The sequence below is a fragment of the Cyanistes caeruleus genome, chromosome 13 (genome assembly GCF_971803275.1).
Source record: "Cyanistes caeruleus chromosome 13, bCyaCae1.hap1.1, whole genome shotgun sequence".
NCBI classification, from domain to species: domain Eukaryota; kingdom Metazoa; phylum Chordata; class Aves; order Passeriformes; family Paridae; genus Cyanistes; species Cyanistes caeruleus.
Window position 1 is genome coordinate 6440716 of NC_141713.1, and position 23847 is coordinate 6464562.

At 48.1% G+C, this 23847-nt stretch overlaps 1 protein-coding gene across 1 annotated transcript in view; it reads right to left on the bottom strand.

Moving 5' to 3' along the window:
* SV2B (synaptic vesicle glycoprotein 2B) overlaps window positions 1-20743 on the bottom strand; it is a 64041-nt gene extending 43298 nt beyond the window's left edge. The window contains exon 1 of the mRNA XM_023933871.2: window positions 20489-20743. The gene's annotated coding sequence lies outside the window, so the exon portion shown is untranslated. The remainder of the gene's footprint in view (window positions 1-20488) is intronic.
* Between the last annotated feature and the right edge of the window lie 3104 nt (window positions 20744-23847).

Consider the following 23847-nt stretch of genomic DNA (forward strand, 5'->3'; position numbering starts at 1 on the left):
ACCTGGCCAGGCTCCTCGGGGACATTTTGGCTGCCTGTCCTTTTGACAGGCATTTTGATAGTCCAGGAGAGCTGGCTGTGCCCTGTGTGCTGCAGAGCCAGGCACAACAGGCCTCAAAGAGCTGCTCTTGAAAAGCATGTCAGGGACTGGCTGCCAGGATTTGGGCTTCAAGTGCCCCCTCTATTGCCAACCCTCCACAGCAGAGTTCCTCCAGCTGGCCTCTCATGAGCAGGATCAGGGACTTTCCTCTAGCCCCTGCTCTCCCAGGCCTCACAGGGGAGCTCCTGGACTCAGCAGCATCTGCAGCCTGCAATGTGTTGTCACACTGACTCCTACAGCTGCTGCTGTCCCTTCCCACCGAGCTGCAGAGATCCCGTCCTGTGTCCTGGCACAGAACTTCCACTCCTCCCTTCTGCCCCGAGTCAGCAGGCAGCACTGCAGGCCTTGTCAGGGTGAGTGAAGCCACTCACTGGCAGATGGGTCTGGTGGCCAAGTGGCCACCAGATTAGCCGGCACCCAAGAGCTGAGCTGGGTGGAAGGGAAGGCACAACAAGGCAGCAGCTTCTAAGAGGCCTCCACTCCTTCCTTACCCTCTGTCTGGGCTCTGTTTCCAAGCATGTTTTGGGACAGGGAAAATATCTCTTGCAATGGGGAAGAAAAGAAAAAAAAATAATCAGTCTCCTTGTCCTCAAAATGTAAATGAGATGGACTTGCAGTCTCATAATAGGAGACAAAAAGGACATTAAAGAAACATGAAAGCCAAGAGATTAAAATCTTGCACAAGGAAATTCCTATTTACACTAACCTGCGGGGCTCCTGGGAATAAAATGCAAGATCTTGGCAGCATTAAAAAGCAGGGATTGGATGTATTTGAGAGAAAGAAGGTCAGTTTCATCTGAGTTTCTTTTTCTACAACATTTTTTTTTCTACTGGGAGGAATAAGTTCTTCAAGACATTAGGCAAATATCAAGAGAGCTTCACTCTAGTGTAGGCTGATCTATAAGTATCCACCAAGAGATTTTCTTGGACACATTTGTTGGTGCCAACTATCAGAGAGGGCATCCCAAGCTAGATATTTCCCTGGACAGTCAGTCCTGGGTAGCAGTAATAGGAAGGCTGTGGAATGTTTTTTTCCCTTCACCTGCTACACTGGGACTATTGACACAGAAATGACACCAGAAGATAAAGTGATATCTCAGTGAATGGCTTCTGCTCCCCACAGGGAGGAGAGAATTACAGTCTATCACACCTGGAGTAAAGACAAAATAGATTCAAGACTTTTGCTAGAAGCAGGAATCCTTTATGAAATATGGGAGAAGGCAGGAAGAAGTGGAGTGAGAGCAGGTGTCCTCCAGATGACAAGCCTGGGGGGATTAGCTGGCAAGTTTCAAGGGGATAACAAATACTTCAAGGCAGATCACATTAGTGCCTCTTCAGGGGGAAAAAGGATAGAATATCCCAGGTGAAGAAAGTGTCAAGGAGGTGATGATCACAAGTTATTTATCACAGTGTAACCTCATACTTGCTTGTCAGGGAGCCAGGGAGCAGCCAACAGACTGCGAGGGGATATCAAGCCTTTCAGCTAACCCAGACTGGATAGGCGAAAAACTGCTTTCTGATGGCACTTTAGTGATGAATGTAAAGCCTGGTGGCTGCAAAATCTTTCTGCTTGCCCAGGAATAAACATCCAGAGCACAGTACCACAGTACCAAGCTTGCAGGAACAGATCCTGTCTCTACAAACCAGGCAGGAGGGACAAGAGATGACCAGTCCCCCTCTTGCTTGCATGAGATCCCTGCAGGGAAGTGATCACAGGACACCATCATGGACCCATGACTAACACATCAGTGTTGGACATTTCCTATAGAAAGTTATTTCTCTGAAACAGAATTTTTGTAGGGCTCTGTGTGACTGCCATTTCTGTCTCTACTTCACATTTTGGGAATGGGATTGAGTACTTTCTACCTTCCAAATATGCTGCGAACAGAGGTAGATAATGTTGCATCCTCACTGGGCAAGGGCATCCAAAATGCTGTTGCTGGGTAAAACTGGTGTGTTTGTGCTGGAGACAAGGTTGGTTTTCAGGCCTGTGGATTTGGTGCTTTGCCTGCCATGGAATTCCCTTGTCAGTTTTCCATTCAGGGCACCCACCTCTCCCAGCCAGACTAAAAGGCAGACTGAGCTTGCAGATCCCCTGCTAGAGGCAGGGAAGTTTTGCCTGATTTTTCTTTCCACTTCTCCTGTTTCTGGTGCTTTTCAGGAGGGAAGCACTGACTGTGGTCTCTGCAGCAAGGGGTTCCCCTGCAGCATGTCATCATGCAGAGAGCTCCCTTGGCTCATGGACAGGGCTGATTTCTTCTGCTAGAGTAACCCTGGCTGCCAAGTGAAGGCAAAACTGCTGATCCCTCTGCACAGCACCCTCAGCACCTGTCCCCAGCCACAGAGCAGCTCCTCACTCGTTTCCACACTAACCTGACAGATGACCTGCTGTGCTGCTGCAGATGGCTGAGGCACAGCTGACTTTCTCTGCCCAAATGTGGCCAAGTTCTCCAGCCTTCCTGCCCTCCCTGCCTTCCTTCTAGCTCAGTCATTCTGTGGGATTTGTCTTTTTAACACATTCCATATATTTTTTAGGAACTTACCAGCAACACTGGCTCATGCTGCTGGTCCATTCACCCCTGAGCTCTGGGATGCTGATGAGCAGTGTCTATATTCAAAGGCTGCTAAAAGTCACCCGTGCTTTGCTGTAGGACTGTGACCATGGACCGTGTGAAGAGAGAGTTGGAGAATCCAAACCAGCCCCCTGAGCTGACTCTGAGAAGGGTAAATATCAGAGGATATTTAATTAGGTTCCTAATTACAGCAGGTATTGTCATAAAATCACCTGTGCTGGGATCCCAGAGCAATGTGAGCTGGAGATTTCAGAGATATTTTTTGCATAGATAAACACGATTATTCCTTTGGCTTGATCCCAACTGCAAGAAAAGCCAGCTGCATTATCAGCAACTGAAGATTTAACTCTAATGTGACATTTATTCTTTCCACAATAAAAGCAACGTAAAGAAACCACACATGGGCACAGATGGGTTCAAATACTATCAAGACCCACTGTATTTCAATTCTAAAGTAAAATCAAAATAATAAAAAAGTGGGATCACTATTGGAAAGCCCATATGTTACTTGGGGAAAAAACCTACCTTACCTCTCTTTTCTGCATCCCTTTTAAAAATACAGCCCTTCTGAGAGGAACAGACATTGTTTCTTCTATATTATCCTTAGTACCCAGAAAATGGGGAATCTACTAGAAATCAGGGGAATAACTTTGAAGGTTTAAAACTTTATAACTTTGAAGGTTTAAAAAAATCAATCTTTTTTTTTATTCCTTGCTTGTTTGTTTCATCAGGCTGATAAAGTAGAAAAGAGCATCAAAAAATAGACTGGAATTCTACGAAAAGAAAAGGTGCTAATAATGCTTTTTCTTTCCATAAATAATATTTTTCTTGAAAATTTGGCTGGTTTTCCCTGATTCTAAGTTCTGCAGGGGGTTCAGTAATTTTCAATGTAAATGGACAAAGGGAAATATTTGCTTCTCAAACATTTCTAATTTGGGCAGAACAGATCCCTTTTCTTTTGAGAATAAAATTTTTGGATGAACATTCTTTGACCAGAGGGAAGGAACATGTTCTTCAAAGAGAGATGAGGAGTTTCTCTTTTCCATGGACTCACTGGCTTCACTGGGTATTATAAAGGGACTCAGCTCTGGGCCCAGCTCTGTTGGGACATTTGCAGCAGATGCAAAAGACTGAAATTCAAGCTGATGCTGAAGTTTAGGCAAAGCTTCCTGACAGCAATTTTTTCTGAGGTTGAAGGACAGCATCTTGAGGGGATAGACAGAAACCTCATCAGCAGGGTTGCTGAAAAGCAAAGGCAAACTGCTGGCAGTAACCTGTAAGTGTGAGCCTGCACTGACTGTACCACTGAGCCAGAAGTTTTAAGAGACCTTGCTTTAACCCTCCTATGAATTAAAGATGGAAAAGACACCGCAGCGTGGCAGGAGGGGGTCAGTGCTGCTGTTGGCTTCCAGCTTGCACAGGGTGTGAGGAGCAGCTTGCTCTCTGCATCAGCCCAGTGGCAGGTAGATTAAACATCAGCTGGTACCTGGCTGCTGAAAAGAGCATCCAAATGCCACCCAGCATTAAGGGGATAAGGCCAAGGCTGCCAGGAGATGTTAAATCCAGGGAACTTCATCTGTCTGTGTGTTTCTCTTGAGTCATTGTTGCTTTTGCAGTGGAGGAGCCCTTCACTGCAGGCAGAGCAAAGTGCTGCAAGCCTCGGGGAGTGTTGAGGCTGATGAAATATAGATGGGAGCCTGTCAGGCTCCTCAGGCTGGGCAAATACATGCACGGTAATTGACTCCATCTTCACGCAAGAAATGCTCTGCATAAGGAGGCAGAACAGGCTTGTTTGGTAAAATGTGATAGGCACATTTGACTCAGCAATCACTGAGGAAAAAAGAAAGAAAACCCCTCCTCTGTGATGATTAATTGAGTAGTAACTAACAGGTAACTCCATTTTCAACCTTTCTCCCTTTTTACTCCACCTATTTTCCATCACCCACTCAGCAGATGCTATCTCTGATGTCCTATAGAAGAAGCACCTGATGAAAGCAGATGCTGCACGGGCACAATATCCCAATCCAAACCACTTACAGGCTCCATAACACTCCCAAAGAAAACATCTGCCTACCTGGAACCGGCAGGAAACGGAGTTGCTGATGCTCAGATCATGCCATGGCCACAAGCCAATGGCTGTAAGTGGTTACTGTCATAATGAACATTTGGTAATGGCTCTTTTCCAGCTGCAGGGACGGGAATTCTCACAGGGATAGCCCGAGTTCATGAAACCTGAATGGCTACTCCCTGTGAAATTACTAAAGGCTTTGGTTGAGGGTCCTGCCTGTCCTTTTATATCAGCTGGATCCTGGGAGGTCTCTGCCTTCATGTGTTTTAACCACACATGGCTGGTCAGAACAAGCCACTGCTTCTGCAACCATAGTAAATGAATTATTTCTAGGCATCTCTCAGGAGCCTCTCATGTTTAACTGGATCTCTCTCACTTGGAGCAAGCAAGATTCCCTTTCCTAGTGAGAAGATGAAACCTGAATGACCATGCCTGTCAAGGGCAAGGCACAAGTCCAGGCACGAGCAAGCAGGACCAGATGGAAATGAATGTGAAATGAAGCCATATAGGAAGATTCTGAACTGAAATCTCATGTAGGTTGAGCCTCATGATGGAATCTCACAGTGGAAACAGCAGAAGCATCTCCTGCTCAAACAGGAATTTGAAACATTTCGAAAGAGATATTGAAAATTATTTTTCCTAACAGCAGGGATGAAGTTCACCCCAAACCCACTCAGCTCCAAGCTGCATCTGTGGACAAATTAGTAATGCCTAGTATCCTATATCTGCCCACTAATTAACTCAGCAGCCGCTGCCAGAGTTAATCAGGGAAGCAGCTCCATTATCCCCAGTGGCCCCACAGGGCAGGGATCCACCAGCTGCCACCTCCCACGTGCTGTACAGGCAGGACAAGGAGCTGCTGGTTTTGCTGCTCTTGAAAGCCCCTGCTGTCAGCTTCCCAGGGTGTTTGTGGATATCTGTGGGTGTCCCTGGGTGTCCCTGGGTGTCTGTGGATATCTGTGGGTGTCCCTGGGTGTCCCTGGGTGTCCCTGGGTGTCTGTGGATATCTGTGGGTGTCCCTGGGTGTCCCTGGGTGTCTGTGGGTGGATGTCCCCGAGCCCTGCACCACCACTCTTGCAGACAAAGAACTTTTTCCGTCCAGGGGAGATCCCCCCACAGAGAGTTCCTCCCACACACTTTACACTGATAGAAAGGAGGGAGTAAAAAGAAGTCACTGGACAACAATTACTATATTCAGTAATTGGAAAAATACAAAGGTTGTCTCCTACAATTCAGGTGTTACAGACTCTGATGGAGCCCTGAGCCCCCATCCCACAGCCCCTGGGCTGCTGCCTCCCCAAAGCATCTCAAGGGGAAAATCCTCATTCAGGGCCATGCACAGGAGACCAAGACCCCTGGGGAGGGTCTGTTCTGAGCTGACCTATTTACCTGGGGGTGTTTAATTCCAATTTGTGGGGTGGGCAGGCTGGGCATTCCTTCCCATTTGAGGGAAAAGCCATGCAGCACAGATGTAACAGACTTCATTTGATTCCTTACTTGCCGTGCATTTCTGCTGAGCCACATGGGCTCAGATGCTGTAAGCCTGCCAAAATCATGGTATTATTTCATAGCACATACGAGGGGAAAAAAAACCCTCAGCAATAGTTAATTAAATAATTACAGTGAGGTCCTGTATTTCTCAGTACACTGCTGGGAGATGGAAATTCTGGATGTTTTTTTAATCAAACGGCTTATCTAAATCTAGTAGGAATTAAAAACCATTTCAGAATTTGATTTTTAAATGTCAAAAGAAATATTTTCTTTTGGAAATCTTCCAGCTGGAATATTTCCCAGTGCAAAAGTTTTTCTTACAATTGTGAAAAAATAATTAAAATTGAAGAGCTACAGTAGGTGCTCTGAAAGAATGAAAAAGATGCCAAAATGATAGCAAATGACTTTCACCATGAACACACATCCCATTTTAATAGCAGCCTTGATTTTTAATTTGATTTAAATTATGTTATGGATCACAACCTTAGGGCTATAGATTAATCCAGATTTGCTCAGATGAGAATCCATCCATCAGCCCTGCTGTGACTATGTTCCTCTAATCAAATGCAATTAACAACTGTCATGAAACGCTAGAAAAACCACTTACAAACTGCTTAATGACTCCCATAAACTGAACTGATTCATGTAATTTTTGAAATCTCGTTTCAGTTAGGTCCAAAGAATAATGAAAAGCAGCACGGCAGATTCTGCTGTGGACATTTCACCTCGTTCTGAGCAAGGAAGATAAATATGATCTCTTTTTTCCTTACTACTGGGGGAAAAAAATAATTAGCTGCTAAATGCCTTATTTTGTGCAGCAAATGTTGGCCAGTTCACTCAGGCTGTGAGTAAGCAAAGGTTTGTTTGCATGTTTACTCACAGGCATTTCTAGACTTCTCTCCCATAGGATGCAAGCACCAAACTCTAGAAATATTTAATAAAATGATGACAAAATTTTATTTATTTTATAGATAAAACAACCAGAAACCAATTCTCAGTGATGATTATACACTAAAATAAGTGCAGTCCAATGCAAGGACTAAATTCCCCTCGCAGGAAGGATGGAAATCCCATCTCTCCTTCTTCTGTCTGAACCTCTACATGACCCAGAGGAGCCAGCAGCTCTTTACCCATCCTGTCCTGTTCCTCCAGGCTGGATGGCCTCCCTGCCTGCTGGGTAGCCTGGTGCTTTCAGGACAGATTATCCCACATCTCTGCAGATTACAGCAGCATTTTAATCAAGTTGATATCTTTTCTCTGTTTATACTTACACTAACAAGATCAGAGACATTTTTCCAAAGTTTGCCTTTGATCACAGGACAGATTTGCATGCCTGTTTTGGACACTCAGACAATGAATGGAGCTTTCTTTTCCTGCTCAAATGTGTCTTTTCTGACAGCATAAAATGACTAAACATCTCAGGCCAAGCTGTGCTGCTGTAACACTCCCTACAATCACAGCCCACAGATCAACCCTCTCAATTTTTCACACTTTTGGCCCCTACCTCTAATCCCAGCTCTCCTTCTGCCTCTGCCTTTATCCTATAACTCAGCACAAATCCCTTCCCCCTCCCCTCTCTCTGCCTGCACCTCCATCCATCACTGTATCTCCCAGGCTTTTGGGGGTGTGTGGGAGCTGAGCCTGGAGCTGTTGTGTGACCACACAGACCTCATGTGTTGGCTCCCATCACAACCAGCCTTTGAGCACCTGCAGCAGCCTCTGAATGCCACAAGGCCTCTGACAACTCAGCCTGACCCTCATCTGCAATCCCCACCTCCCTGAGCACTCCCACACCTTGGCTCCGAAAATGAGGAACCCAAACCCACGTCCTGCTGGTGCCTTTTCCTTAAAACCCACAAAGCTATTTTGGGTGTGTTTGTATGGTATGGCCAGATGTATTCAAACAGAGACTAATTTTGCCAGCACAAACTTGTCCTCACATAACTTCATTTTCATCCAGACAGAAGCTTTTCAAGCAACAGCAGTGAAACCCTTTCAATATTTAATCAGCTGCATGGCCTGGAACAGCAGGAACCAGCAGCAGCTGCCTGGCACAGAGAGAGTGAGGGGGGATGAGGGTTCTCATCCTCATCAAGCCTCTCTCCACCCTGAGAACTTGCCTCCTCTATAAATTTGCTCTGGAGAAAGCCAAATGGGATTCCTGTTTCAGCCTTCTGCTTTAGCTGTGACATCTTTCAAACAGCATGGCTTTGAAGCACCTTATTTCTCATTCCTCCCTTCCAAATTCCCTGATGTTTCCCAGGTGTAAATCTTATTTCCTTTCCTACTGATGGCTGGGAAATCGCTGTGCTCAGCTCCCTGTAACTGTGAGTCAGCAGGACATGAGCTCTCTCCCATTTCTTTCTGGTTTCAAAGCAGGCAGGGTGTAAGCTTTGGCTACAGACAAGGTTTTGCAGAATTTGCAGGGTGTGTGGAGGGGAAAAATTAGGCTTTTCTTAATCTTTCCTCATTCCCTTAGTGCCTGTCCTGTGTGTGTCAGAGGGATGACAGGAGTTGAAAGGACATCATCTGAAAGGACATCATCTGAAAGGACATCATCTGAAAGGACATCATCTGGCTCTGCAGCATTCAGCACAGACTCTGTTGGCAGCCACCATGCTAAGGAGGGTAGCTTGGAAATAAAGCCTCAATGAGAGACCCCAAAGTGACCTACCTTAGTCATGCCTGACTTTCCAAAATCATGTCAAAACACCAAATGCTTTCTGGTCAGAAATGGTCTATGAATGTTTCCTACCAGAGCCCCTGATGTCTGCAACATCCCCAGACCCAGCCAGGCTCTGGTTTGTCCCTGCCCTGCTGCTGGGCACCCTGGGTTGGAGGTGTCCGTGCTGCCCAGCACCCCCAGGCACTAATCCAGGCTGCAGCACAGGCAGCAGCTCTGATGGTTTGCAGTCTTAGCTTCTAAGAGCAAAGGATCCTCTCTTGCTAGAACTATGAAATAGATACTAATAACCAACCCTAAACACCCTTATCTGTAAGAAGAAGAAGAAAAAAAGAGCACCAAAAGCATATCCAATTAGTGATAAATAGTAAGTACAAGATTAATTAAAATTACTCTGTTCTTAATTCACGTGCTCTGGTTCTGAGAATGCAAAAGGAATTCCCAGCCTTCCCAAGGGTGTCCCAACGTCAGAGAACCACCACAGTGTCCAGAGGACCAGTGACTGGCAGTGGTGACAGCAGGATTTGTCACACATGTGCTGGCCCCACTGGAGATGGGCTTCCTGCCCCTTTCATGCTGGCCACAGCCTGCATCAAGCCCAGCAATTTTGGGTTTGAATTGCAAGTGAAAAGACTCCTCATCTCCTCCTCAATGCCAGGAAATCTGACCTTTTCAACAGCAGTTACACAGGAGAAGAAACCACTGGGATTTCTCAATCTGGGTCTTGGTATAAATCATTTAACACCTTATTTACACATGCTTATAATTAATGCACACTAGATTGCTGCAATGAAACGGTCCTGATAAAACATCTGAAATGCACTGGGCTACAAGTACATTGGTTTAGGGGTGTAGAGGGATAAATGAACTCAGAAATGGCTGATCCCACTGGTTCCCACTCTCAGTGAAAGCAGATGAGAATTTGGGTCAGATTTCCTCCTTTGTGGAGCATAGAAAGCATTTGAGAACCAGTTGCCATTAAAAAAACCAAAACAAACAAGCGTGTAAAAAGCCAACTTGTGGCCACAAATCACCTCCTCTTCTCCTACTTTCCATCTATCAGGTCAGAGAGAGTTTTGCACTTTGTGTACAAAGCAGAATTATCACTTTTTGTTTTATTGCATTATGAGGTGCCATATCTCTCATAGTAGCCCATCTAGCTCTTATTCTGGTATAAGTCCAGAGAAATTTTACTTATTTTACTGGATTTATAGCCCTGAGAATCAGGATCCACCCACCCAGGATAGTTTGTAAATCTAAAATGACTTTTTATCCATCAGTGGGAGAGTCCTGTGCAACACACCCTCTGTGCCAAATACAGCTGGAGAAGAATTTTGCATACTTCCATTCTTGTCCCCCAAACCCTCAATCATCCCCTTGGAGACATCAAATCTAATCTGCCTCTAACCTGATTCTCCAGATGTGCTACTCCCCTGAGGAGTGACTCACAGGAGCTGCAGAACCAAGTGCAGCTGGCCTTGATGGAGGGCCATCACTGCAACATAAATGGGGTTCCTCAAAGAAGTGACCATCACCTTCTCTATGGGACCTCCTCCGAGTGTCAAGGCATAGAGGAGACAACAGGAGAGTCCTGCACACCTGAGAAGGGCTTGGATATAAGTTCAGGAGGTCAGGAACCTGTAAGCTGCAATAATTACAGCAGTTAATCTGCAGCAGCCTGACCACCTGCCACAAAGGGCAAGAGAAGTGTTCCTTGCAGGAGGAAGCAGGTTTTTCCCTGTGCCAGGAGGGATATGGTGGGAGCAATCCCAGAGACACCACTTGTGTCCTGACAGAGTCTGCAGTTTACCACTGCAGTACCTCAAGAACAGGAGTGTGAAGCATATCGTGTGCACAAGCAGATTGGCTCCCACAGCACTTTGCACAGGGTCCAAAAAACCCTGCAGGGGTCTGTTCACCCTCTCACACTTTCCAGAACACTCCACAGAGATTATCTGCAGGCCAGGACTGGGAAAGTCTCCACGTTGCAGTGCTGCTCAGAGGACACCATGCCTCTTACTCCCAGCCTGGGAGGGTGGGAGGCCAAGGAGGCAGCTGCTGTGCTGGGAACCAGGACTTGAACAAATCCATCCATCACCCAGTCAGGAGCTGCTGAATTCCAGCTTCCTGCAAACTCATCTTCCCCAAGAGCTGCTGTGAAGCACAGCAAAACACTGAGTTTGTCTGGAAACACTGAGTCAGTGAGAACTGAGCCCTCACAGTCCTGCAGCATCTCCTGGAGGAGCCTGCCCAGCATCAGACCTGACACAGTCCTCATGCCAAGAGGCATCTTGGAGCTGTACCTGGCTTCTCTTAGTCAGTTCTGATGTTGCCTGGGTCTTGGATTTAAGAAGATAAGTCAGCAGCCCTGCTGACTGCCTCCTCCACATCACAATTTTGTAAATCTCAATCACATCCTTCTCTATCTGTAGTCATATCTCCTGGTTTGACACACTAAGGTGAGCAGAAAACATCTCTGGAAACCTGTAGCCTCTCCAACTTTAATGAGGGAGATTAGAATACTTACAGTGCTCTCACATTTCAACCACCTGCAAGCAAAGCTGTAATTTCTTCTCCCTCCCTGGCACTAGGGCAGTCAAGAACATGCCCAGGTGAGCTATGTCACCTTAGATACTGGAGACTCTCTGACATCTATTTGCAAACATTCCCTGGGACAGTACTAGAGAAAAAAGAATTGTCCTCAAAGTGGGCTGAGCTTCCCAGCTCCCTTTCTCTGAGTAAAATCTCATTCATAGGAGGTTCTTCCCCAGTTTTAACAGAGCTCCTCTTTCAAATTCAGCACAGCCAGGGGAATCTGCCAGGCCACCTCAATCAATCCCATCTTCCTTCTCCCCCCAACACCAGTGAGTTTCCTCTGCCATAACCATGATCACTAAGTCGTGACTGCACGGGAAGAACAAACAGGCTGAGCAGATGGGGTGTGCGGGAGGAAGCCCTCATTTAAAACGCAAATAGCTGGTGGTAATTTAGCAGATGTGGTAAGAAAAATCTGGAAAGACAAGCATGAGGTGACAGGATTCCAATTTCAATCAAATAATGTGGAAGTCTCCCTAGCAAGGAAAAGTTTAATCTTCCATCTTCTTGATTGCTTTGTCTTGAATAGATGATGGGTGATGCCAAGTGCCATCACAGGAATGATCTGGAGTATTCTTCATTTAAGATCCCATATTACTCCCTGCCCTCACCAAATGGATTTTTTTTCACAAGGGAAATCCATCCTTTATAACCCAAATGTCCATAAGAAAAGACTAAAATTGAATTGAAGTCATAATATTCATTAATTCTGTAGCATATTCAATTTTGTTTCTATCCAGAGACAAAGACTTTGGGATCAGTACTTCACTTCCCCATTATCAAATCAGGAAGGCTCAGGAAATTTGGGACATTATAAACATCTCTATATCCAGCATATTGTAATATTCATTTGGCTCTAGAATTTCATCTTGGCAGAAGCACCAAAGTTATCACAGATGGGTATGAGGTTTTTCTCTTTATAAATATTACAGAGCCATTAATTAAACAGGGGAAATTAACAGTGCCAGGCAGAACTGCAGAGGGACAGGAAAGCACAGTCACCATTGGCCAGCATCTCAGACTGAATGTGGGACACAACATCAAACTGACAGCAGAGATACTCTGCTATCAACATTACTGCAGGTTTTAGAAGATAATTCAACAACAAAAATAATTTACAGACATTTCTGGTGCTCAGAAGCATTATTCCAGGAAATGTGGAATGAAGGATTTTCAACCTTTTGAAACAAACCATGGTGTTTTGGTTAAAAGACATAAAAGCTGTCCTCTCTAAGATTTCCTCACATTATCAACCCCCAAAGACAACAAACTGGAAAATTCCTGCACTTGCACTCTCCTTCTTGCCCTGTGCTGGGATTTAGTCACACAAAGCCCCTTCCAGTTCCCCATGTTCTCTTCACCCCTGTTTACCACACAGATTTGGTCAAAAATTGTCCCTGAAACACACTTGGAACAAAACTCCAAGTCAAAACCTGCTGCTGAAGAGAGAAGGATATTTTTTTTCAGATTTAATATAACTGATGCTTGAAATGTCTATGTTTCTCTAAAATAATCACAAACCCCAAAGTGCCCTACTCTCAGTGTCACAGTATCTAACATCAAAGAGTAGGAAATGTGTGAGTTTTTAGCAAGTGGAGGTTTCTGCATGAATATATCATGAGAGGAATATTTTTATAAGCAAGTCATCTCTGAGATGTTCTCCAGAAGTAGTTTTCATTCTGCCAGTCATAAATAAATCTAGAAAAAATGTTTTGGTACCCCCAAAGCAAATTCTGCACCAATTTTTGGGTGAAACACAGGTCTGTCAAGAAGGTCATATCTTTAAACCTGTTAGAAAAATTGCCAAAGCTCCCCCAGTACATTTCTCCTTTGTTTTTATGTACAGACCTTTGCAGATTCAATACAGCCAGATTGCAAAGGCTGCTTTTAGGTTTATTATTCCCTGATCCTCTTTAAACAAGGGCCCTAAATTCATCCCTGGTATAAGAGCTCTGCTGTCACTCGACTAAGATGCAGGACACCTATTTTGAGACTCCTTTGAGACACTGACTCGCAAACCTCTCATTTGGAGTAATCCCATGTCCAGGACATCAGACAATTCATGGTCCCAACTGAGTGTCCAGTGAGACCCTCTTCCTTCCAAACATCTTTATCTGCACCTCTCTCTATATCAGCTACTGGCAGAACCTAGGGGACTGGTTTCAGTGAAAAATGCAGTTAGACCTCAGGATGGAGATAGTTTATCAGCTAGGAAAGTTGCGAGGCTTTATGCATCAACTCAGGGGCAGGAATTTATGAATGACTTCCCAAAACTCCTGCAGTAACAAGACCGGGGCAGAGAAAGCAGCATTTAGGTAGGAGCTCACATAGGACTGCATGGAAAATATCAGACCAAGCTGGAAATCACAAAGGAAAAAAGGTACAGGGTGGGCAATGGATCTGCCTGTGAGATCTGGTCCGACTGCCCAGGCACACACATTGATCAGCTTGGGTCCCAGCCTCTCACTTAACAGCAATTAAATTGCTTAGATGAGCACTGAGCCCTGGAAAAGCTTCACTACAAACCAAATGAGCTTCACTTTTTTTTTTTTCCTGTCTCGTTTTCAGCCCCCTCCTTTTGCTTTTCTACCCCGTTAAGCCCTATTACTTTTACATCTGGACTGATTGCCCAGAAAGGGACCAACAAAGAGAAAAGCATCATTGCTTACCAGAGCTAGGAAATATCACAGCCGTTCACCAGCCATTCCCCCTGTTTCCAGCCCGTGGAGCTGCTCCTGGAAGGGTCCCCCCTTTCCGCTAGGATGTCACAGGGCGGAGATGAGGAGTGGATGCCCCGCCAGGCGAGCCGCTCATCCCGCAGGATGCGGGGCTGGAGCCGAGGCAAGGTGCAGCAGGGAACACAGGGCAGGCACACAGCCCCGGAGCGATGGGAGGGAGCGGGGCTGCAGGCAGGGAGCCGAGGCAAGGTGCAGCAGGGAACACAGGGCAGGCACACAGCCCCGGAGCGATGGGAGGGAGCGGGGCTGCAGGCAGGGAGCCGAGGCAAGGTGCAGCAGGGAACACAGGGCAGGCACACAGCCCCGGAGCGATGGGAGGGAGCGGGGCTGCAGGCAGGGAGCCGAGGCAAGGTGCAGCAGGGAACACAGGGCAGGCACACAGCCCCGGAGCGATGGGAGGGAGCGGGGCTGCAGGCAGCGGGGACAGCAGATGGGAGGGGGGAGGCTTGGGGAAAGCAGGCAGCGGGCGATGCTAACGTGACAGATGTGTTGACTTTAAGTTAAACAGGAAATTGAGGATGTTCGACGCAGGGAGGAAAGACATTAGCTCACATTAAAGGCAAAGACTTTCCACGGTCTTTCCCTTCTTTGCTTTCCCTCTTCCACCCAGGCTTTCTCCAGTGATTTCTAGCTCTGCCTTCACAAGGCACGGTTGATGCTGACTCTACCTGTGTGTCTGGACAAGGCAGGAGCTACAGGGCCAGCCACAGAATTCCCCATCCTAGCAGGGAGTTGGGAGACTGTTCTTTTATTCCTTCTACAGCTCAGACTCCCCTGACATTATTTAAACAGCATCCTCTAGTTGATATGAGTAACAGAGGGAATGGTGAACAGCAAAACCAGGCTTTCAAATAACCCAGTTCTGGGCAGGGGAAAACACAGGGTCAAAATCCTGATTTAGCTTAGGTAGGATAAGCAGCAGAGAGTAGAACTGATTTAAATGCAGGGGAAATTAAGTGTCTTGGTGCACTCAACTTCCCCATGAATAAACCTGATTTTTCCACAGTCCAGATAAGGGTGGCCAGGCTGAGTCTGGGGGATAAGAGCTGTACTGTGAGGGTCCACAGCTCCAGGGGGATGTAACTCCAGGGCAAGGTGGATACATGTCTAGGCAGCAGTAAAGTGTGAATTGGTGTGAATTGATATTGTGAATATCAAAGCCCTGCACTGATTTTTTAGTTACAGCTTGGAAAACCAAGTGAAGGAAGGCAAACCACACTGGCTTAGAGCTAGACCCCAGCTTCTAGAGATTAGGGGAGGGAGAGAGTGGCCCCACCACAAACCCATGGACAGAAAATCATCTAGGACACAAGAACTATGTTCCTGTTTCATGAACTGGTCCTCCCTGCTGGCTTTTTCCACTGCCTTTGGCACAAGGAGGAAGAGCCCCCTCGTCATCCTTGCAGAGCTGGGTGTCAGCCACAGCCCAGCGTGCACAGTTGAGCCTTTCTCATTCATCTCCCCACCAAAGTTTTGTCCCAAGACCCACATGTAGAGGCACGTGGCATGAATGGGTCCCCAGGGTGAGATTAGTGAAAGGACTCCTTTTTTTCTAGCAGCTATGCATTAGGTAAAGAACAGAAATCTGCTATGGGCACTTACTCCATAATGGAGTGAAATATTCAGGATTTGGTGCAATCTAGCCTGTCTCCCTGCTTGCATCCAATTCTTCCCCACCCCCTCACTGTCCCTGAGCTGTGCTGTTGGCCTCCCTTCAACATTTTAATGGAGTATTGACACTGATCCATTCGCACTCCAAATAGATTAACCTGACTTGCATCCCCAGACTCGCATTTGCAGAACCAGCCCAAGCAGGTGGGCTTGGAGCCTCTGCTCAGATGGATCAGCTGCAGTTCCAAAAGCATCCCTTTTTCTGGTTAGAGAAACAGCTTGGAAAAGTCTAGCGAGGATATTACACTTTGGAAAACTGCTGCCTCGGGTCTCTTGTCCCTCCTCCTACCTGCTGCCACTCTCCTCGTCTCTGCAATTATTTATAAAGCTCCATGTTCTTTCCTAATTGGGATGTTCCCTTTCGCCTTGCACGTCACTCCTGTGTCACTCTGCGTCTGGGCCCCTGGTGACCTCTTGGAGTGCTTGGCAAGGCTGGCAGCAGCCAAATGAGTCATCAGCAACCTGCTGGCATCTCCCTCCCTCCCTCCAGCCATTGCCCCCCTGGCTCTCACCGAGCCTGGCTGCAGCCAGGGAGGCCTGGGGGAGTTTAAAGCTGTCTAATCCCCTGGATAATTCATGAAAAGAGGATTACCCATTCTGTGCAGAGCCCTTAACCTAAATATAAACCAGCCTTCCCCTTGCATTGCAGCTCCTGTGGCACGGAGGCGTTTTCCCTGCACTGCTTCCCTGTCCCATCTTAGGGGTTAACTCTGCTCTTGCTCAAATCTGGGACAACCTGGTTCTAACCCATGGAGCTACAGCACAGTAAAGCCAGGGTTTGTAAAGCAGAGGTGAGACTGTTCTGTGAGCACCAGCAGGATCAATGCAGGCTCATCCCCAGAAGCACATTCTCTCCCTAATAAATGGCAAACTCCTTTGTGGGGGGTGTCAGGGAATGCACTTTCTTACTGTATGTTTGGAAACCAGTGTCATGGTGCCATCAGAGCCTGACAGCAATGCACCAGGAGGGCAGAGGGAAGTGCTGGATTTGGATAATGCCATGGGAGTTACAGCAGCCTGCCCCAGGACCCAGGCCCTTCTGCCCACCCTGGGCCCTGGGTCACCAGGAACTGGGTTATTCCTGCTGCTGGAGGGTACAGCCAGAGAGATGGTGAGAAGGGAATAGTTAACATCTTACCTTTCCTGCTTGGATTCAGAGATAAACTGGGGAGCTGCAGGAGGGATTCCTGATGGGTTCAGCAGCTTCCTGGGAGACCACAGCAAGCCTCACCTCTCTCCCCATTTTCTCTCTCCTTATTTTCCTGAGTGTGTCTCCTCACCCACCTCTTGTTTTCCTCCTTTCCTCTTCCCCAGATGGTGAAATGAGGTCTGACACAGCCACTACAGGCTCCCCTTTCCTACAATGCCTTTTTTTTTTTTTTTTTTGGCAGTTAAAGTCCTTATGGGACTTTACTCACCATAACATTAAAGCATTCATTAGCACAGGAGTAATTCCATAATCTCTTCAGAAGAGAACAATTTCAGAGGTTCAGCTCATGATCTGGAAAATCAATTTGCCGGCTTGACGATGCAGGAAGAGGATTTTCAAGGCTGGCTTTGGCTTCCCCAGCAAGACTGTTATCAACCCTGGGACCTGGTGGCCAGGAAGAGGCCAGACACAGCAGCTCTGAGGGGAGGTGGCAGGACCCAGGGGCTGTCATTTGGCTCAGGCAAGGAGGGGAGCTGCAGAAATTGCAGGATGAGCCTCAAAACCAGACCTGTCTCACCAGGTTTTGCCCAACAGTGTGCTGTACAGGTGGGACAGCATCACCATGGGTCATGGGGAATTTTCCTGCCTTTTTAATTTGTCATACTTCATTTCACCAAAGCAGTGCTCCCGGCTCAGAGCATGAAAGGGACTCCTCTTAAGAATCCTGCCTTTTTCCTGCTAGTTACAGGCTAAGCTAAACTCTTGCACCTCCTGTACCAAGTACCAGACCGTGTACTCTTCCTCTCCTCATGGAATTTTTCACACTTTGACTGTGCTTGTCAGAAGCTGGGGCCCACACCCTGCCTGCAGGCACACAGATTGGCAGAAGTCATCTACAGGTGCAAGGCTGACTTTAGGGAAGCATCCAGCTCTGTGCTTGCAGGTTGGGGACTGCCTCAGAACCTGAGTGGGCTTCCACCTCCAGCTTAGCTCTTTCAATCAGAAGTTGTCAGGTGCCAGAGACTTTCATTTAAAGATGTTCCAGAACATAAATAGGTGCAAAAAGCTGCTTCATGGGACAGACCTTTCAGAATCTGGAAAGCTGAAGTGGAAGGCTGTCTCCTGTCAGCTGCTTTCTGGTTCTGGCTTTGATGTTCCCAAAGGGTTCCCCAGAACCCACATTACACAACTGCAAAGTTGTGTTAGGAAAACCCAAGGTGTCCTTGCAGATCTGATCTCCAGCTGAGTTCATCTAACAGTGGTGGACATGCTTTTCACAGCAAGGCCATGAGGAGGAGAAGGAACAGGAGTGAATTAGGACCTCTTGGAACTCTTGAGACCCAGGGCCTCGGTGTAAGTGCTGCTACCTGTGGTAGCTCTTTTGCAGTGAAGGGAGATGTTCCCCTCCTCTTTCTGATGGAAGAGGGCTTTTCTATTATGACAAAAAATCAGAAGAAGCCATTTCCTCCAGGTTGTTCTGTAGGAGTCTGACCATAGACATCCCACTGCATGAAGTGTTAGTGCCCTGTGTCATTTAGGGCAGAGGCACTAAGGTGTATTCCCAAAGGAGCAGCAGACCCTGGGCTCAGTGCCCAGGATGATCAGTGCAGCACTGTTGTATGTTCAGGATCTGGATAAGTAAACCAGAAGATTAACCCTTTCCCTCTCCCTTCCCCCAAGTGATAACACCAGGGACACAGAGGAGACATGAAACAGCAATTTTCATGTCAGACACATGGCTTTCTCTCAGCCTACCAGAAGCTTCTGCCTCTTCATGGCAGGAGTCCCCCATAAGCTCTAGGGGTTGCTTACAAGTGTCTGACCTAAACACAGTCAGGGATCCCCCTCAGCACCACTGGAGCACTGCATGCTCCTCCCCTGTACATTATCACCATCAGGCTGTTATTCTTTTCCCTTTTTTCTAGAGATGAGGTCATCCCTGACAAGTAATATCCTTGCAAGGCCACTTTTTACCCATTATTTTTAATGGGATCTTGGTGTCATGGATCATATTGCTGCAGTTTGACACACGTAATAAAATTTTCCCTTGAACAACACTTGTCCTCCAAAAGAAAAATAATCCCTGCAGAGATGTGTGCCTGGATGTGTTACAGGATGTGCTGGGGAACTTGTCAGCACAGCACCTGCATCCCTCCACAGCCACCCTGCCAGCTCCCAGATCACTTCTTTCTCTCTGTGGCTTCATTTAACCCTTCCTAAGAGGGGAGACGAACTGCAGTTTTCTCTTTAGCTGCAGCTGAGCCCTCGTGGAGCGGGTGCTGAAGGGAGGACAGTGGCAGTGGGTGCAGGACAGCACAGGCAGCAGCACACTCCCACACACACAGCCCTGGGGTGCCAGCACTGCCACCAGCCTGCCCTGCTCCGTGGGGACACCACAGCCCCAAGAAAACCCTTCTCCTTCTCCTTCTCCTTCTCCTTCTCCTTCTCCTTCTCCTTCTCCTTCTCCTTCTCCTTCTCCTTCTCCTTCTCCTTCTCCTTCTCCTTCTCCTTCTCCTTCTCCTTCTCCTTCTCCTTCTCCTTCTCCTTCTCCTTCTCCTTCTCCTTCTCCTTCTCCTTCTCCTTCTCCCTGCCAGCCCCGCACGGAACATGGGCACAGGACACGGGACACCGAACACGGACACGGGACACACAACACGGACACGGACACGGGACACAGAACACGGACACGGGACATGGGACACGGACACGGGACATGGGACACGGACACGGACACGGGACACAGAACACGGACACGGACACGGACACGGACACGGGACACGGGACATGGGACACGGGACACGGGACACGGGACACGGACACGGGACACGGGACACGGACACGGGACACACAACACGGACACGGGACACGGGACACGGACACGGGACACACAACACGGACACGGGACATGGGACACGGACACGGACACGGACACGGACACGGGACACGGGACATGGGACACGGGACATGGGACACGGACACGGGACACAGAACACGGACACGGGACATGGGACACGGACACGGGACATGGGACACGGACACGGGACATGGGACACGGACACGGGACACGGGACACGGACACGGGACACGCACCAGCAGCGCTCTGGCCCAAACTGCTCCAGCCCAAGTTAAAACTCTACAGGCGCAGCAGCTCCCGGGCTGCCAGCAGAGATCGAAGGCAGCATAACGGGACTGGTTTAAATTGTTCACAATTGCCCCGACCCCTTCGACCTCATTTCACCGACCCAGCCCCGACAGCTCCCACCGACCCATCCCAACTCAGCCACCGACTCTGCGCCCTTGCGCATCTCCTTTTCAGCGGCATCTTTTGTTGGTGTTTCTTTTCCCTCCCCGGCAGCGAGTCCCCCCGGGCTGCCGGCTGTCCCCGTGTTCCGTGGGGCAGAGGGAGCTCCCGGCTCTTACCTTGAGCGCTCCCGGCTGGCTGCGGGGCCGCGGCGGCCGGGGCGGAGCGCGCTCTGCGCTCGCATCTCCTCTAGCGCTGATGCGGTCCTGCCGGGCTCCGCATGCCAACGCTGCGGCCCCGGCGATCCCAGCGCAGGAAAGCCAGCTCTGGGAGGGAGCCCGGCTCGTCCCACCGCTCCCCTGCCGTCCCCAGCCCGGCTGCCGAGCGAGCGGGGAGGGAGAGTGCGGAGGCAGCCGAGGAGCGGCGGAGAGAGCGAGAAGCTGCACAGCAGGCAGGGAGAGAGGCAATGCTTGTGTCATTTCATCACGGTAATAAAATCCGACCCAGAGTCTAAGTGTTGCAGCTCTCTAGCAGAATTCTTCATTACACGAGGGATATTTTTTTTTTTTTTTATTTTTTTGGTCGGTTGGTTAGTGGGGTTTGGTTTTTTGTTGTTTTTTTCTTTCTTTTTTTTTTTTCCTGCAATTGCTGACATACAGGAATGTTTCTAGCTGGAAGCAGAGGGGAATCCCAGCACGACAGGACATCCTTCATTTCTCCATATATTAGACCAGTGCTACATTTGAGACCCCTCTCCCCGGGATGGCTCGGGAAGGGGCATGTTTCAGACAAAATCCTGGGAAAAGCCGGTTCTGTTTAAAATTCCCTTGTGTTTATAATTTGCTAGTTCATTGCCAGAAGAGTAGCAGGAAATATCCTACTGTCCATGCAATTTGGTGCTGGAGAGAGAGCATGTGGACACAGCAGCATGGAACACAGTCTGCCCTGGAAATCCATCCCCATTATTCTGTGTTATTAAAAGAGATAAACAGTAACATGAGGAGGTGTCTTACTGAGGAACAAAGCATGCAGCTCCTAAGAAAACCTTCCCAGTGCACATGGGGGGCATGTCCACACCCAGCAACATCTCCCCATGCAGAGGTGTCCGAATTAGTCCACATAATGAGAGCAATATTTTCACTGACAGATTTTCATTGCTGCTTCTGCGAACCGAAAACTAAAGAGCAGCATGGACCCACAGGCTTTTCAGAAATGAAACTGGCAGATTTACAGGGCAGCATGAATTCCTTGTACATGAGGAAGTAGAAGAGGAAGTGAAGGGAAGAAGTGGAAGTGAAACCCCAGTCACCCACCCTGCCTCTGTCAGCAGGGTGACATCTGGAAAGCCACTTTCCCCACTCTGTGCCTCAGTTTCCCCACCTGTAAGCCAGCACTGACACTACCAGCCCCTCCAGGCTGTGTAAACTCTGACTGTCACTCTTGTGGCTGTTCCCAGGGTTCCTCCAGACACATAATCCACCTTTCTTCTCTGGTCTGTATGTTACTGCAACTCCTCAGCTCGCCTGATCTGAATCTCCAGCTTAGGTGTGCTTGTACTAATTGACAGCATTCCAAATTGGGCCTTTAAATTCTCTGCTTATCCAATGGCTTGCTGATACTGTTCCTGTGCCTGCACTGGTGGCATCACTGCCATACGGAAAACACAGTAGGTGATTAATTCAGATCTTTTTTTTTATTACACCCACTCATAAAAATTTGAACTCAAATCTGAGGTTCAGCTTTATTCTCCCTTGCACAGTACATTAGCTTAATTGCATTTTGTGTTTGGTACAGTGCACCGATCACTTTGATGTGAGAGCACTTCAGAAGTCAAATTATTACCAGAACTCCTGCACATTACAGGCCAAGTATCAAGGCCTTGGCAAAGCTAAAAAGAGCCAGTCTATCACCATGCCACTGAGCACTGCTTGCTTGCCTGTCACTGCTTCTCTCAGTCCTCCAGCTCATTAGCAGTTCAAGTTCCTCTCATCGCAGCATCTCTGCAGGTGTCAGGTCCATGGGTCACACTCAGGGAGCACAGCACCCTTCTTCATGCTGTGTTCTCCTGGAAAGGGCTTGGGGCAGTCCCAGCTCCATCCCCACGGCTGTTGGAAGGAGGCTGCTCTGCCTCATGTCACCCTCCACTTGCAGAAGGGATTGGAAGGGAGGATAGCCCTGGCAGGCTGGCCAAATGAGCACCCCAGTGTCCCTGCTGGGCTTGTCTCCATTCCCAGAAAGGTCCCTGCATATTCTTACTGTTTCCCATAATAAACTTGTATTAAATCTCACTGCAGAATGAACAGAGAGGGAGGCAATGAATCTGGGAGGTGTTCTTTGCCAAAGCACTGTGATTATCAGAGATTCTAATTACCTCTGCACCCTCCTGTGCTCTCTCTGTTAATCACTGCTGCCCATATCCAGGTACCTCAGCCAGACAGAGCCATTTTCCGTGGTGCCATATGGTGCCAGTGGGGAACCTCACGGGCTGCCTGACATCCAAGGCAGCAGGACAGGGAGGCCTAACATCTTTCTGTTCAAAAAAGCACATTAATTAAACCTGCAGCAAACCGACTGTCTCAGAGCTGCGAGGAGAAAATGGAAAACAAAGCAGAGCTACAATGAATAAGTACCTGGCATGGAGATGGATAAAATTATATAAGCTCTTACATCCCAAGGAAATGGGAGACTGTGTAAAGGCTGATCCTGCAAGTGTAATTACCAACACAACTACACAGGCAAAGAGTACTTGATCTAACTCCATAAGCTTGATCTAACCCCATAAACTCACTGAGCACACTGGAAAGCTCACAGATCTACTGTGAAACATGTTGGGATAGGAGATCTGGCCAATCCATGTGAATGGAGCAGAGCCCCACAGTCAAAATCAAGCCATTTTCCTCTTTTATTCCACCTCAGTGGTTTCTCTTTTGCCTCCTTACATGAACCAGACACCAGGAAACCTTGCACAGAGGTTCAGAGCTGGGCAAAGCAGGGTACCCTCCTTCAGCAGCACTCAGATGCTGTAGGGAAGGTGTACGAAGCAAAACAAGAAGCCAAGTGGTGAAGGAGTAGCCTCTGGGATGGTTCACAGGCTTTGGAGTGAAGGGAAGGCATTTAGAGGGAAAGCAGGACTCTAAAAATACACAAACAATGCATTTTTCATGGCTCAGCCAGATCCGTGGCTTAACATGCCCAGGCAGTGGCTGGGAGAGGCACTTGGTAGCAGCACGGGGTGCTGTGTGAGCAGGGGAGGGGGCTCAGAGCTTTTAGGGTGTTTTTCAGGGCTGTCTGCACACACAGACACTCACACCCGTGTGGGGTGCACACACACAGCTCACACACTCACTCCAGTGTCCCTCTGTCCTGGCTCGAGCCCTCCCGCACAGCCTGCACCGCCTGTCCTCAGACGTGTCCATGTCCTAACAGGAGCCAGGAGAAACCAGCTCCAACATCTGCCAGGGGTCCAACAAGTCTGAGGGGTCAGGATTCGGGGCTGGGGTCTGCAGGGCGGTGGCAGCAGGAGCTGGGCGTTGCCACC